General features: G+C 44.0%; 1 long non-coding RNA gene across 1 annotated transcript in view; it reads left to right on the top strand.

Moving 5' to 3' along the window:
* Positions 1-2,309: 2,309 nt before the first annotated feature.
* LOC124805120 overlaps positions 2,310-15,383 on the top strand; it is a 39,662-nt gene continuing 26,588 nt past the window's right edge. Inside the window, exons 1-2 of the long non-coding RNA XR_007017398.1 lie at positions 2,310-2,336; positions 14,510-14,681. This is a non-coding gene — a long non-coding RNA (uncharacterized LOC124805120). The remainder of the gene's footprint in view (positions 2,337-14,509; positions 14,682-15,383) is intronic.

Raw genomic sequence — 15,383 nt, 5'->3', positions numbered from 1 at the left:
TGGAGGCAGATGGACTATCAGTAAAGCACTTTTAAGAAATTGCCACACCCCCAATATCTTTTATTGCTATCTTTATTCCGTACCGGCTCCCTGTGGATGTCCATATGAGACTCTTCTAGAATTTCATACTTGTTGCTGCCTACTTTTTCCGCTTCTGTCAATAATTGAATTGACTTAAGTGTGACACTGAATGACTTTCAACTGAATTTCGTTATGAATCTTCACGCATTGCTAAATTTGCACACTTTCATAGTAGGTCAGCAACGATAATCCAGTATGACTGGTCTGAACGTTGACACAGACCGTTTCGCGGCCGAATGCGCATAATATTTTGCTAATTCGTAACGATCTGGGGTACTTTGTCTTACTAAAATCTCGATGAGCTGAAATTCATTTTTGTTAGTACAGTTCATGCTAATTAGTGTTTCTTCTTTCATTTATATCTTATACCTACATGTTACGTTTAACACACTAATCAGCATTAATATAGTCTTACACATGATTGAAAACACTCTGACAAAATTCGGATAATTTTTCAGTTTCACGCCTAGTATGTTGGTAGCACTTCGTCGCCTTGCCTGTTATGCTGTGTAGCAGACTTTAAAGCTGTGCGGATCAGCATAACGAAAAGGCGAGGGGTCTGGCTCGTTTTGTCCACGACTGTACAAGCAGGAATTCTGGGTGATACTCAAAGGATCATACAGTTTAAACAAATTAACAGGTGCTGTGTAGCACCGATTTCTGCGTGACGCGCTAACGGCGCTATTGGAGAAAGTTAGCACTGCAGAAAGATGTTGACTGTGCTTTATGCACAATGGGGCATCACCTCATTTTGAAGGTACTGGTATCTGCCCAGACCATCGACAACGATCAGACGTAACAACATCGTGTAACCGATGCAAGTGATGCAACCCTAATGCAGCCAGGTGTGTTTAAAACAGCGGTCCAAAGTGAAGAAGAGCCGAAGGATGTGTCAGAATGAGTGGTAACCACTTGCGGCATTGCCTGTAGTGTGTTTCCCCCGCGTAACATACAGATGAGAATGACAGAGCGGATTAGTGTATTTGTCAACAGGTGTTGGTTCTCGGACATATCGTACTAGAAACTTTTCCACTAGTTTTGAGCAATATTATCGCCTATCAGAATATGTGACACTTCTTTTTTACATAGAGATGAGGCAGGATTCAAATAACATGGCATAGTAAATTACTACAACATCTATGCGTGGATAGATGCAGATCCTCGAGGACTCTTGGCGATGAGGCACGAGGATCACTTTAGTACCAACGTACAAGCAGGAATTGTGGATGATACTCAAAGTATCATACAGTTTACCAAACGTATTAACAGGTGCTGTGTAGCACCGATTTTTGCGTGACGAGCTAATACCGCTATTGGAGAACGTTACCACTGCAGAAATATGTTGACTGTGCTTTATGCACAATGCGGGTCACCCCATTTTAAAGGTACTGGTATATGCCCAGACCATCGACAACGTTCAGACGTAGCAGCAGTGTGCAACCGATGCAAGTGACGCAATCCTAATGTAGCCAGGTGTGTTTAAAACAGTGGTTCAGTGTGAAGAAGATCTGAAGGATGTGTCAGAATGAGTTGTAACCACTTGCAGCATTGCCTGCAGTGTCTGTTTCCCCCGCGTAACAGACAGATGGGAATGACAGAAAGGATTAGCGCATTTCCCGGACGTATCGTGTGTGCGAAATCTTATGGGACTTAGCTGCTAAGGTCATCAGCCCCTAAGCTAACATACTACTTAACCTAAATTATCCTAAGGACAAGCACACACACCCATGCCCGAGGGAGGACTCGTTCCTCCGCCGGGACCAGCCGCACAGTCCATGACTGCAGCGCCCTAGGCCGCTCGGCTAATCCCGCGCGGCCCCGGACGTATCGTTCTAGAAACTTTCCCACTAGTTTTGAGCAATATTATAGCCTGTCAGAATATGTGACACTTCTTTCAAAAACTTTGTATTTGTAACCCTTATATTCTTTGTTCCGCAGATGTAGGTTATAAATGATCCACAGTACACGGTACGTGCTGTTTGCCTACAGTGGGCCGTGACGCTACGGCCGGCCTCGTCCCGCAGCAGGTGTCGCCCGGCGCTGCGGCGCATGGTGTCGGACTGCGGCCGCCGCGGCCGCCCCCGGCCTCCGCCCCAGGGCCCCGCCCCCACCGCCTCCGCCCCCCTGGCCGCCTCGCTGCCGCCCCCGGCGCCGCAGCTGGTGGAGCGGCGCAACGCCAGGGAGCGGCGCCGCGTGCAGGCCGTCAACTGCGCCTTCTCCAGGCTGCGCCGGCTCGTCGCCTCCACAGCCGGCAGGTTGGCGCATGCGCACACACTGCTTCTGCTCGCTCTCATCGGCGTACCGATGGTAGCCACATACAGTTTCAGTTATTACCACGTCCACGAAACCTGGACACGGTGTTAGTTCTTACCTATACAGGGTGAACCAAAATTAGCGCACTCTGACGCTACGCGCTATTCTTTACATTTTAACGGTACACAAGTGTCTCTAACAAAATTTCGTCCAGAGCATTTTTTGGTAGAAAAAGAAAAGCAATTTGGCAACGCTGTAATTATATACAAGGTGCTACAACAAAGTAACGAGACTGATGTGAAAAAAAAAATGTTGCTCACCGTTTTAGTCAAGTTTAGTGTTGTCTCCTTCAAAGTAGTTTCCTTCTAATTGCACACACTTTTTCTAGGCCGGCCGATGTGGCTGAGCGGTTCTAGGCGCTTCAGTCTGGAACCGCGCCACCGCTACGGTCGCAGGTTCGAATCCTGCCTCGGGCATGGATGTGTGTGATGTCCTTAGGTTAATTAGGTTTAAGTAGTTCTAAGGCTAGGGGACTGATGACCTCAGATGTTAAGTCCCATAGTGCTCAGAGCCATTTGAACCATTTGAACACTTTTTCTAGCGCTTCTGCCATTGATGGTAACATTTCTGGACCTCATATTCTGTAATATCCTCAAAGACCCTCGTCACAGCTTTTTGGACATCTTGTGTTGTTTGAAAATGGTGTCCCTTGACCGCCGTTTTGACTCTTGGAAATAAAAAAAAGTCGCACGGAGCGATATCTGGTGAATAAGGTGGCTGTGGTAGTACTGAAATTTGTTTTGAGGTTAAAAATTGCTGGACTGACAGAGCAGTATGTGATGGCGCATTATCGTGATGCAGAATCCAACTATCAGCAATGTTGGCACGGACACGAAGAACTCTTTTACGAAGTCTTTCTAAAATTTCTTTGTAGTAATATTGGTTAACTGTTTGACCAGGAGGTACCCACTGTTTGTGAACAATTCCCTTGGAATCAAAGAAGCACACAAGCATGCATATCACTTCTGACTTTGACATGCGAGCTTTTTTTGGTCTGGGTGCCCCCTTTGAGCACCATTACGAACTTTGGCATTTTGTCTCTGGATCGTACTGAAAAAACCAACTTTCATCACCAGTGATAACACGGCTCAACAATTCTGGATTTATTTCCGTTTGCTCCGACAGATCGGCTGCCACAGTTTTCCGTGTTTCTCGCTGTTGTGGTGTGAGGTTTTTGGGGACAATTTTTGCACAAATCTTTCTCATACCAAGATCTTCTGTTATTATTAGACGAACCGTTTCTCGATTGATGTTCAGTTCATCTGCAATCAATTTCACGGATAATCTTCGATCAGATCGTACGAGTTCACGCACCCTGGCCAGGTTGGCACCAGTCTGTGAGGTTGATGGTCGTTCACTGCGGTCTTCATCTTCAACATTCCTTCTGCCATCACTAGACATTTTATGCCAACGAAAAACTTGAGCTCTTGACATAACCTCTTCTCCAAAAGCCTTCTGAAGCTTACTGTAAGTTGTCGTCGCGTTTTCACCAAATTTAACGGAAAAAGAAATGGAATACCGTTGCGCTATATTATGCAGTTCCATTTCCTTGACGACAGACACAAACGCGTGTTAACGTATTACAGCATAACTCACGACTGAGCAGTTGCATCGATGTCCAGCTTGGACTAGAAGTAGCTTATAGACCTTGGGCAAAAATATTGTGCCTACGCAAGTCTGCAGGGTTGCCACATCTTGCAGAGAAAATCAGTCTCATTACTTTATTGCTGTACCTCGTATACGACATATATCTTCATTCGGTACTCCATAGCTGTCCACTGAGTGCAGTAGCAGAGTACTGCGTTAAAGTATCCAAAGGTCGAGAATTGCAGTGGAGGTGTAGTATCACCCATTACAACAGGCCTTACAGAAATTATTTAGTACTATACAGATATGGGCGTACAATCATGTCTGTTCCATGCATATAGACTGAAGTGACGAGTGAAAATTTCTACCAAGGCGAGGACTCGAACCCAGATCTCGTGCTTACTAGACAGATGCGTTAACCACTAAGCCATCTTGATCCAGCGGTTCACGGATTAACCTGCCACGCTTCCCTCCTCGATCCAAAGTAGATGGGAGCGGCAGTGAGAATTTGCATCGAAGGGGGAGGCGCCGGCCCCATTTACTTTGGATAGAGGACGGAGACGTGGCAGGTTAATCCGTGAACCGCTGGGCCAAGGTGGCTTCGTGGTTAACGCATCTGCCTCGTTGGCAAGAGATCTGGGTTCGATTCATGATCTTGGTTAAAATTTTCACTCGCCGCTTCAGTCTATATAGATAAAATCATATCTATATGAGACCAGTAAAGTCTCTGAAATTGTCATTTCAATCGTTTTTATTGTTCTCCTTCTTTTAAAGACATATTCTGCCTTTAAACGTTTTTCTGTTCCATACATTATACTTACACGCTCGCCCCCCCGCCCGTCCACCGTCTTCCATGGTTTCTAGTCCATTGCTAGCACTGTTTTTCTTCAAGGGGGTAAGGACGAGGTATGGTTTACCTGATACAACGTTCGACTGCGATCTATGAAGTACTGCGAAACAACGCACTTTGATGATGTGACTATGGGATTTGTGTGGTTGCCGCGGAACTATCTAGGATAAAAGAAGCAGGTATAGAACATGAAGGAGAGGTATGGAGTCGGTTTTTAGAGTTCTGCACATCAATCGATGACAACGGAACTCTTATGGGATCACGTTGTGGTCCATGTCTATCTCCCTGTCCGTCTATTAAGCCCCCTTTCCGTCAGGTACGGGTAGAAGTGTAAAGTTGAAAGCTTCTAAGTAAATGCAATCAAAAGATACGACCTTATATGTCACATGTTTTTATACTCGCTAACTCATTCATCAAAACGTTTTGATGAACTGTTACATAATTAAATTTGTACGGAACCCGAAGAACGCGAGTCCTTCTCGTACTTGTCCGGTTTTCTTATTTTTACTTTGGGAGAAGGGAAACAGAAATAGTTCTGCAAATTAATGACTGAAAAGTATGAAGGGGTACAGTGTGTGGAAGAGAAAGAGTGATCGTTTCGAGCCAAAATACTCCTTTAAAAGGGAAATAATAGAAACGATTGCACTATACTTCTAGTTAGTATTAAATAACTTGTATGAAATCATCTGTAATTGCTGTTAACGATGAAGAAGTCAATCAATCACGATATCACATAGTCTAAAATGAGAGAGAGAGAGAGAGAGAGAGAGAGAGAGAGAGAGAGAGAAACTACCTCTAGACCTGAAATTAAACTCGATTACGCAAAAGCAAACCGAGAGAGGTGGCGCAGAGGTTAGGACACTGGACTCGCATTCGGGAGGATCACGGTTCAAACCTGCGTCCGGCCATCCAGATTTAGGTTTTCCGTGATTTTCCTAAATCGCTTCAGGTAAATGCCGGGATGGTGCCTTTGGAAGGGCATGGCAGATTTCCTTCCCCATCCTCCCCTAATCCGAGCTGGTGCTCTGTCTGATCTCGTTGTCGACGGGACGATAAACGCTAATCTCCTACTCCTCCGCAAAAGCAAAATTCTGCTACTGCACAAACAGGTCAGCACAGCTATAGCGTATTGAATGAAGATTTTTCTCTTACACGTGACTACAGTGCTGCCATACTGCCTTTCTTTGACGCCCATTTCTACCGAAAGTGTGCGTGGTGCGACATTACGTTACAGGTATTTTTGTATTATTGTGTTCTACAATTCGCGTTGTCACGTCCAAGAGCGCGATTGTTTGTTTTCCCTGTACGTTCACCTTTCAGTGCGGTACAATTGAAAGCCACCTCGGTCGTAGAAGTCCGCATTGCAGGAAAAAGGCAGGAGTCATTCGGTGCCGTGTCAATAGAATGCGGGGAGACAGGCAAAACTTAATAGCGGCAAGAAGCAGCATGTATGACAATGTCCTATAGAGAATTAGCTGCGGCGTCGTTGTGGAGTGAAAATACCCAATTGTTGGACAACTCCCCGCGACCCTTCACATTGTCAGCATCTAGTAACCACTGCTGCATATTTCGGTAGTATGCTGCTGTGACCTTATCCACCTTACCAGCGTAATCTATTAGCACAATACCCGAAAAAAACAAACAAAAAAAAAGAAACCTCGTCTTTGCCTGGGAATGTAGTGATACACCTAAAACACGCCATGGTGATTGGTGCTTAGCAACCAATCTTATGTATTGGTCCGTCACAGTTACAACATTTTAGTTGCAATCTCAGGCTTTCTTGAGTGCAATAATCAGTTACAGACAACAGCTAGGGACGGCTTTGTCAAGTTCAAAATTTCGTACCCGATGTTGAAAGCTGATACTGATTTTCAATTTTTCCACTATCTCTTGCACTGTGATGCACCGGTCTTCGAGCACAATGACCTCCACCTCCCTGACGATTCCCAGTTCTTCCCAGAGAGACAGTCTACCGTTTTCTTCTTCGTCGTTCAGGCTTGTGTTCATCACACACTTGTCATATGACGGTGGATTGTTGCAGTACACTTCCACCAACGCATGATGAAGTGGTCGAGCATTCTTTCCCGTCAAAGCAGAAAACGAATTACCGCACGGTAATCCAGGTTACCAATGACATGCGCCATTTTTTTTTTTGGCCCCACTAGCAGCCTGCCAGGGTGCTGTGGCGCGGGGAATTCCACGTGTATCAGAACTGCAAACAAACTGTAAGTAGGCTGTTTAGGTTTTTTTATTGGTAACGCCACCTCTGTGAAAATCACTGGCTGTGCTGTGTGCAGCCTGTGGCTAGTTTGCATTGTTGTCTGCCATTGTAGTGTTGGGCAGAGGCAGCTGGATGTGAACAGCGCATAGCGTTGCGCAGTTGGAGGTGAGCCGCAAGCAGTGGTGGATGTGGGGAGAGAGATGGCGGAGTTTTGAAATTTGTCATGAACTGCTATATTTATAAATGATGATATCAAGGTAAATACATTGTTCGTTCTCTATTAATATCTTTCATTTGCTAACTATCCCTATCAGTAGTTAGTGCCTTCAGTAGTTTGAATCTTTTATTTAGCTGGCAGTAGTGGCACTCGCTGTATTGCAGTAGTTCGAGTAATGAAGATTTTTGTGAGGTAAGTGATTTCTGGAAGGTATAGTTTAATGTTAGTCAGGGCCATTCTTTTGTAGGGATTCTTGAAAGTCAGATTGCGTTGCGCTAAAAATTATTGTGTGTCAGTTTAAGCACAGTCCAGTATAATTAGTTCTAAGGGGACGTTTCAAAACCAATATAAAAACAGTTACATAACTTTGTTTTTTCGAGCTGATAACTGAAACTTCGTGTCTCCTGTTGTAAGCTAACACCATACTACAATACTTGTTCAAACTTGCGCTTTCTGTTGCATAATCGGAATTACCCCTATTAAGAATGATTTGTCATATGGCCAACATTATGCAGAGTCTTAGCGGTATAAATACAGATGTTTTTATTGCTAACTGAGGACAGTGTACCGAACGACGTTACTTTAGTATTTAATTCATTTGCAGACTAATAATTACAGCTATTAGGAGTAGTATGTTTCTAGATTGGTTAGTTCCTCCAAGTACGAGGGTTGCCCAGAAAGTTAATCACCGCATTTTTTTCTTCAAATGTTCCTTATTGAACATAATGCGAATTACACACACGAAAGGTTGGTGTTTAGTCTACACACCCTATTTTTAATGTAATCTCCATCCCGTTCTATGGCCTACCTCCAGCGCGAAACAAGGGCGTGTATGCCCTGTCGGTACCAATCCTTGTCCCGGTGGTGGAGCCAATGTTTCCCTGTGTGAGTCACCCCCTCCTCGTCCTAAAAATGTCTTCCACGAATGGAATCCTTTAATGGACCAAACAAGGCGAAGTCCGAGGGTGCTAGGTCAGGGCTGTCAGGTATGACAGCCGTGGACGGTCTTCTGACCGCTGCAAATCGTGGAGCTCCGCCGAACAGCCTTTTAATGACCTACCGTCCGTGCCCAGCGACTAACTGTACTTCCGTCGACATCAGATGATCCATAGACTGCACAAGCGTTTCTCAATATTCTCCACAGTTTCTTTCTCTGCAGGTAGAAATTCAGTGACGGCACGTTGCTTGGAATATATAATACGTACAGACGCAATTTTGAAACTGTCCTTCAGCTACGTTATCAGTCTAAAGTGACGGAAATTGGCGCGTTCACTCAAGAGACTTCAAATAAAACGTACGTAACGTTTCGAATTCATATTATTGGTTTCGGCTGAGGAAAAAATGCGGTGCATTACTTTCTGGGCAGTCCTCGTACATGTGGGAAGAGCAACCATTAATGTTTTCTCCCCTTGGCCCCAGGTTAGGTGTTGAACGGTGTAAACATAGACGCAAAACGGTTAGTGTGTACTGACAGGGGTGCAGTTACAATCGTGCAGAAAACATCAGATAGTAAGTTATGTAACGAGTTTGCTGGAAGACTATTAGACGCAGAGGAAAGACAACTAAGACTCTTAAGTGGATACGCACAAAAAGAATCAATGATCACAATATCTACACTTACACCCGTAACACCCTATGCATTGAACATGATACAACACACCATCGTTATAAGGCAGAATGCGATTTTTAGCGTACATCGATATGTGTGAATGCACAGTTCCAAAGTACGCAGTTACCGAGATACAGCCTTTCAAGAGCCGTTTCTTGTTAGTCCCACGACTGAATAGAATGCAGTCAATGCAAAACCGTACGCAGTTCTTCATTTATCTTAGAAAGCACATACATGTATAAGTTTTAAGCCAATAAATTTTATTCTAAAAGTGAATCCCAATATGAAACTGCTACTAAGATTGTCATAATGATTTTTCTGACGGAATATTGTAGGAGCCGACGTTGGCCAAGGTTGCTATGGGTTAGGGAGTCGAGCTGTGGTGTGGGAGTGATCCGTTGCTACATCCAGAGACATCAATAACACAGCGATGTCTAGAATGACACTGTCAGGATGAATACACAAATGAATGTAGTTGTTCCGTAGTGCCGAGCAGCGCTGTTCAGCGGGTACCGCAGGTGAATGAGCAGCGGGTGACACTAGGGCATGCGGGCTGCAGCGTGGGAAGTGAGTAGGCGTTTCTGTTACTGGGCGCATCGCAATACAGGGCGGCTCGATACCTCATTGCTCTTGTGGACAGCTCGTCGTGTGCTTAGGTGAGTGAAGCCGACTGCACGTTTCAGGAGGACAGTTTTCGTGAAGGACAGGCCTTGGTCTCCGGTCTTGGGACGACCAAGACTACAGCAGATGCTCACGGAATGACCAGGGAGCTGCCCAGATGCGCCACGCCATGTCATATATTGATATATTGACGATATACCGCGTTGACTCGCCCGTTCTGAGTTGGCCTATTTGGCTCTGAGCTCGACAAGTAATGATGTCAAAAAATTTAGACGTGCACACTGAGTTCGTTTTTGGGTGCTACAATCTACTGAAAACAGGCGCAATGGATATTTATGTTGTGTAGTAACATACGTGACGTACATCTTGTATGGACTTAATGTGTTAAGGCTTACCAAATATCCCAGATAAGCCTGAGGAACATTGTCCGATTCCTCCACAGCGGCCTCTGTTGCGTCCTATAAGGACTCTGGTGGGTCAGGACGATTACAAACCGCTCGTTTTAGCATGGGCCATGCATTCTCAATAAGGTTATAGCTGCAGAATATGGATGCCATTCCATTCAACTGATTCTGTTCAAAAAATGGCTCTGAGCACTATGGGACTCAACTGCTGAGGTCATCAGTCCCCTAGAACTTAGAACTAGTTAAACCTAACTAACCTAAGGACATCACAAACATCCATGCCCGAGGCAGGATTCGAACCTGCGACCGTAGCGGTCTTGCGGTTCCAGACTGCAGCGCCTTTAACCGCACGGCCACTTCGGCCGGCAACTGATTCTGTGCTCCACTAGGAGGGTCTTCACAAGACTATGACGACGGAGGCGTATATTGTCATCCATCAGGGTGAAACCGCACTCCAATACGTTGACCAAATGGAGTCACAATGCATGCAAGGATATCATCCCGATATTTCACACGTCATCCTCCCATGTAATGGCACAAGGGTTGTCCGCGGCCGTAAGTAATTCCTATCCAAAACATGACTGAACCGCCTTGATAAGGATGGCCGTCTACTATACAGTCAGGATGCAGACGTCGTCCTCGTTGCCTCCATGTACGAATATCAGTATTTCCAGGGTGGAGACTGATGCGCGTCTCATTAGAAAAGATCCTTGTATCCCATTGCGGCCTCTTCCACAAAAAGTGGAATGCTAGACGATACCCGCTCAAAACTCGATTTGGAGGAGGAATCTTGTGAGATCTTCTGGAACGCAATCCCTGCTCATGGAGCCTATTTCTCATCGTTTATGTTGACTCTTGCAGCTCTTTAGAAGTGCCGCCGTAGACGTATAGCATTGTGTTGAAGGTTTCTGCTTGCTTTTATACGCAGATATTGGTGCCGCACACCTGCTGTTTTTCTTCCACGTACACTTTATGAAACATCCCCTTAGAAAAATTTATTATTTACCGTGCTGTAAAACCTCTTACATTATTTGATTTTCAAACAGCTGAGCAGAACTGAACATACTCACACACTTCTCTCTTTACTTATTCTGATCAACACCAAACTGACACACAATATTTTCAGCGCAACGCAGTCTGACTTTCAATAATCCCTACAAAAGTATGGCCCTGACTAACAATAACCTATACCTTTCATGAATCACTTACCTCACAAAAATCTGCGTTACTCGAACTACTGTAATACAGCGAGCGCCAATATTGCCAGCTAAATAAAGGATTCTAACTACTGATAGGCGTAGTTAGCAAATGAAAGATTTTGATAGAGAACAAACAATGTATTTACCTTAATAATGATTCAAAAGTCATCATGTATATATCAGTTCATGATATCCAACATTACAAATTTACTCTTTCTGATGGACACACGTCCAGATCGTCCGCTCTCAAAATTCTGCCATCTCTCTCTCCACATCTACCACTGCTGGCGGCTCACCTCCAACTGCGCAACGCTACGCGCTGTTCACTAGACTTGGCCACTGTTTCTATGTTTCGATACAGTGTATCGATGCGTGGAACTGTTTCAGTGTTTCGGAACGGCTACGGTTCACTGTTTCGAAACAGTGGTGTTTCATTCCGCCCCTGTCTCGGATAACTGGACCAGATTCGATCTCGAGACAGATGCAGAAACTGTATCGTTGTTTCAAAATAAGGCTGTTTCATTCCACCTGTGATTGGAACGGACTAATTGTATCGAAACAGTGATGTTTCATTCCCCTCTGTGTCGGACGAGATTCGGGCTCGGCACAGGTACTGAAACACATTTAACATACCACTTCATGAAACACTTTCAAGAGTGTCGAAATCTTTTCGACAAGCAATAGCATGAAGCTTAAGATACCCGAAAATAAAGCTTTGATTCTAGCTGACTGTCATATTCCGAAATGGCGTAACATCTGCTTTATAAACACTAACCAAACAATAAAACAACGCATACTATTCACATTGAAAATAATAAATATGTGAAAATCATTCAGTTAAATTACACTTTTTGATAATATACGCTTCTTTGTTCATGTACAGTAATCATATTAAGAAACATAAGTAAGCTTACAACATTTTGAATAAAAAAAAAGGCATAGAGTGACAGTTATTAGACATATACATAAATTTGATGTAGGTGTAATTGCAAGCAATCTGTTTGACATATCACTGATAGTGTAATGATGAACGGGAAGGACCAGGAAGCATGGTGAATTTATAGTAACGGTTCGAAACACCTTGAAAGACAAAATTTTTTTTGTTATATTTTGTTATTTATTCGAATTATTTTTGCGTTATTTGTGAGTCTATAGTCACTGTGTTTATTATCCTCAATGATTCCCTTTGTGTGCATGGAAATTAGCAGGATGGGTATATTACCCATACTAACGGAATGTGGGAATCCCAGCAGCATATCCGTTGTTTCTGCCGTTTGCTCCCACTTCCAGTTCCGTTCGTGGTGGTTTTCTGTCTTCAGCTATGGCTGTCCTCAGCCAATTGAAAAGTATGAAAGTCACATGGCACGAAAGCAGAGCATTTGCTGCAGGAAATACGAAACTGCCAAGACGCCTAAGTGATAGTTTCATACTTCCAGCGACATGATTGGCGCTCTTGCACCTCATTTGTGTTTATGTGGACATACTAATACAGTAGACGGTCAAGCCACCGCCGCACAAATAACGACGTAGAGTGCGACATACACCTGTCTCACTCCCTGCTCAATGAGAGTGAGTACGAGGTGCGGCTAGAAATAAACCGGACTGATGCTGGAAAAAACATTTATTTACAATTATTTACAATTTCATGTTATCTCCTTCAATGTACTCTCCTCCTCGGTCTCCACACCGCTCCATACGAATTTTCCACTGTTCATAGCAATGCTGCAGATCATTTTCGGTAAGTCCATACATTACTTCCGTCGCTTTTTCTTTTACTGCTTCAACAGTCTCAAATCTAGTTCCTTTCAAAGCTGACTTGACTTTAGGGAAAAGAAAAAAGTCACAGGGGGCCAAATCAGGTGAGTAGGGTGGATGATCTAAGATGGGAATGTTGTGTTTTGCCAAAAACGTCTTCACTGACAACGCACTGTGAGCTGGGGCATTGTCTTGGTGAAGGATCCATGACTTTTATCTCCACAAATCGTTCCGTTTTCTCCGTACTCGCTCACGTAGGGTATCCAGGACGCTAATGTAGTAATGCTGATTCACTGTTTGTCCCTCTGGTACCCAATCAATGTGCACAATCCCTTTGATGTCAAAAAAAAACAATCATCATTGCCTTGAATTTCGATTTTGACATTCGTGCTTTTTTTTTGTCGTGGAGAACCAGGAGTTTTCCAATGCATCGATTGGCGTTTAGTTTCGGGATCGTAAGTAAAAAACCACGATTCATCGCAAGTAATAACATTTTGTAAGAAGGTGGGATCACTTTCAATGTTTTCCAGGATGTCAGAACAAATCATTCTTCGGCGTTCCTTCTGTTCAATTGTGAGACACTTTGGAACCATTTTTGAACACACTTTGTTCATGTTGAAACTTTCATGAAGAATCTGCCTAACACTTTCCTTGTCAATTCCTGTTAACTCAGACACTGCTCTGATTGTTAAACGGCGATCTTGTCGAACAAGTTTACCGATTTTTTCAATGTTTGCATCAGTTTTTGCTGACAATGGTCTGCCAGTGTGAGTGTCATCACTGGTGTCTTCGCGGCCATCTTTAAATCGTTTAAACCACTCAAACACTTGTGTTCGCGATAAACGATCATCGCCGTACACTTATTGTAACATTACAAACGTTTCACTTGCAGATTTTCCTAGTTTGAAACAAAATTTGATGTTAACACGCTGTTCTTTCTGTACACTCAACATTTTCCGACGCACAGACAAAACGTCAACTACTTAAAACAGACGCCACGGGCAGACTGAGTGCAGGAGGCAGATGAAAGTCGAGCAGTAGGCGGAGCGAGAGTCACGTGACAGGCCACGCGACTTTCAGCCTTATTGCATTCGTTTTATTGTTTCACCAGTACTAGTCCGGTTTTTTCTAGCCACACCTCGTATACAGAGCCTCTTATCATACGCTACTGTTGCTTTAACCCTCCTGAAGCAACACTTCTCTCGTAAGGACACAGAACAAGTACTGCGATGTTTACAGGTGTCGCGGTTGCCGCAGACTGAGCCTGCCGTCCCCTCACGGTACAAGTAAGAACTGTTTACACTAGAATAATACTACAAACAAACGTATTTATGGACCAAAACGTTCAGTATTAAGGATTCCGCATATGCAACATTTATTTTGACCACTATATCTTTTAGATTAAGTAGTAATAGGCATCAGAAAAGACTGACAGAACTTCGATTCTTATTGTATTATTATACAACATTGTTTACACTAATTGGATTGACTGCGACCATTGTATAGCATTTTGTGTTGTGATTATAATTGTTAATTGTATAATTTATGATGCGTCATATCTATACAGCGAGTGATAAAGATAGTTCAGCAAATAAATAAATAATAATACTATACGCACTGTGGGCCATACTCAGTGGTGCCTGGTTTTACAGCGGGCGCCGCGTCAGCAAGGTGAAGACGCTGCGACGCGCCATCGATTACATCCGGCAGTTGCAGCTGCAGCTGCAGCTCCACGCCGCCGGCGAGTGCCTGCACCCTCAGCGTCCTGACGTCGACGACGACGTCTCTACGTCGCCGTGGACACGCATCCCCGACTGCTGTGAAGTAGGTCTCTTGCTGCTCGGCCCTTTTCGCTGCGTCTACTCCTACATCTGTTTGCCGCGCATTACTGGCATAGCATATATATTTAACTGGGCCATGTATTAAGTTTCACTTTCTTTCCTCTCGCGGATGGAGCATACAAAGAGCCGACGACAGTATATCACTCTGTTGATCCGTTGTGGACTTTGCTGTTTTCTTTGGCTTGTATGGTTCAAATGGTGCAAATGGCTCTGAGCACTATGGGACTTAACTTCTGAGGTCATCAGTCCCCTAGAACTTAGAACTACTTAAACCTAACTAACCTAAGGACATCACACACATCCATGCCCGAGGCAGGATTCGAACCTGCGACCGTAGCGGTCTCGCGGTTCCAGACTGTAGCGCCTAGAACCGCTCGGCTACCCTGGCCGGCTCTTTGGCTTGTATTTGTTATTATTGTTCACCTACATTTGTATGCCTCTGTATTAATTCAGACTTTTATTTGTTTGACAATTATGTTTCCGGCAATCTACACTTTTCTTCACTTGTAATTTTGTGCCTACTATTGTTAGTATGCATGTATTTTTTTACTTTTAATGTAACGCATTGATTTCTTTGGCTTTGTAAATCCCCTTACTGTGAGTATTGGATTAGCTCGTAGACCTTGGGTGTCACCGCAACTCTTCGAATCTCACTTTGGAACACACTAATTTTTAGGTATGCAAC

This window comes from Schistocerca piceifrons, chromosome 7 (assembly GCF_021461385.2).
Source record: "Schistocerca piceifrons isolate TAMUIC-IGC-003096 chromosome 7, iqSchPice1.1, whole genome shotgun sequence".
Taxonomy (NCBI): domain Eukaryota; kingdom Metazoa; phylum Arthropoda; class Insecta; order Orthoptera; family Acrididae; genus Schistocerca; species Schistocerca piceifrons.
Note: the sequence above shows the minus strand (reverse complement) of the source record. Positions and strands in the feature narration are given on the sequence as shown.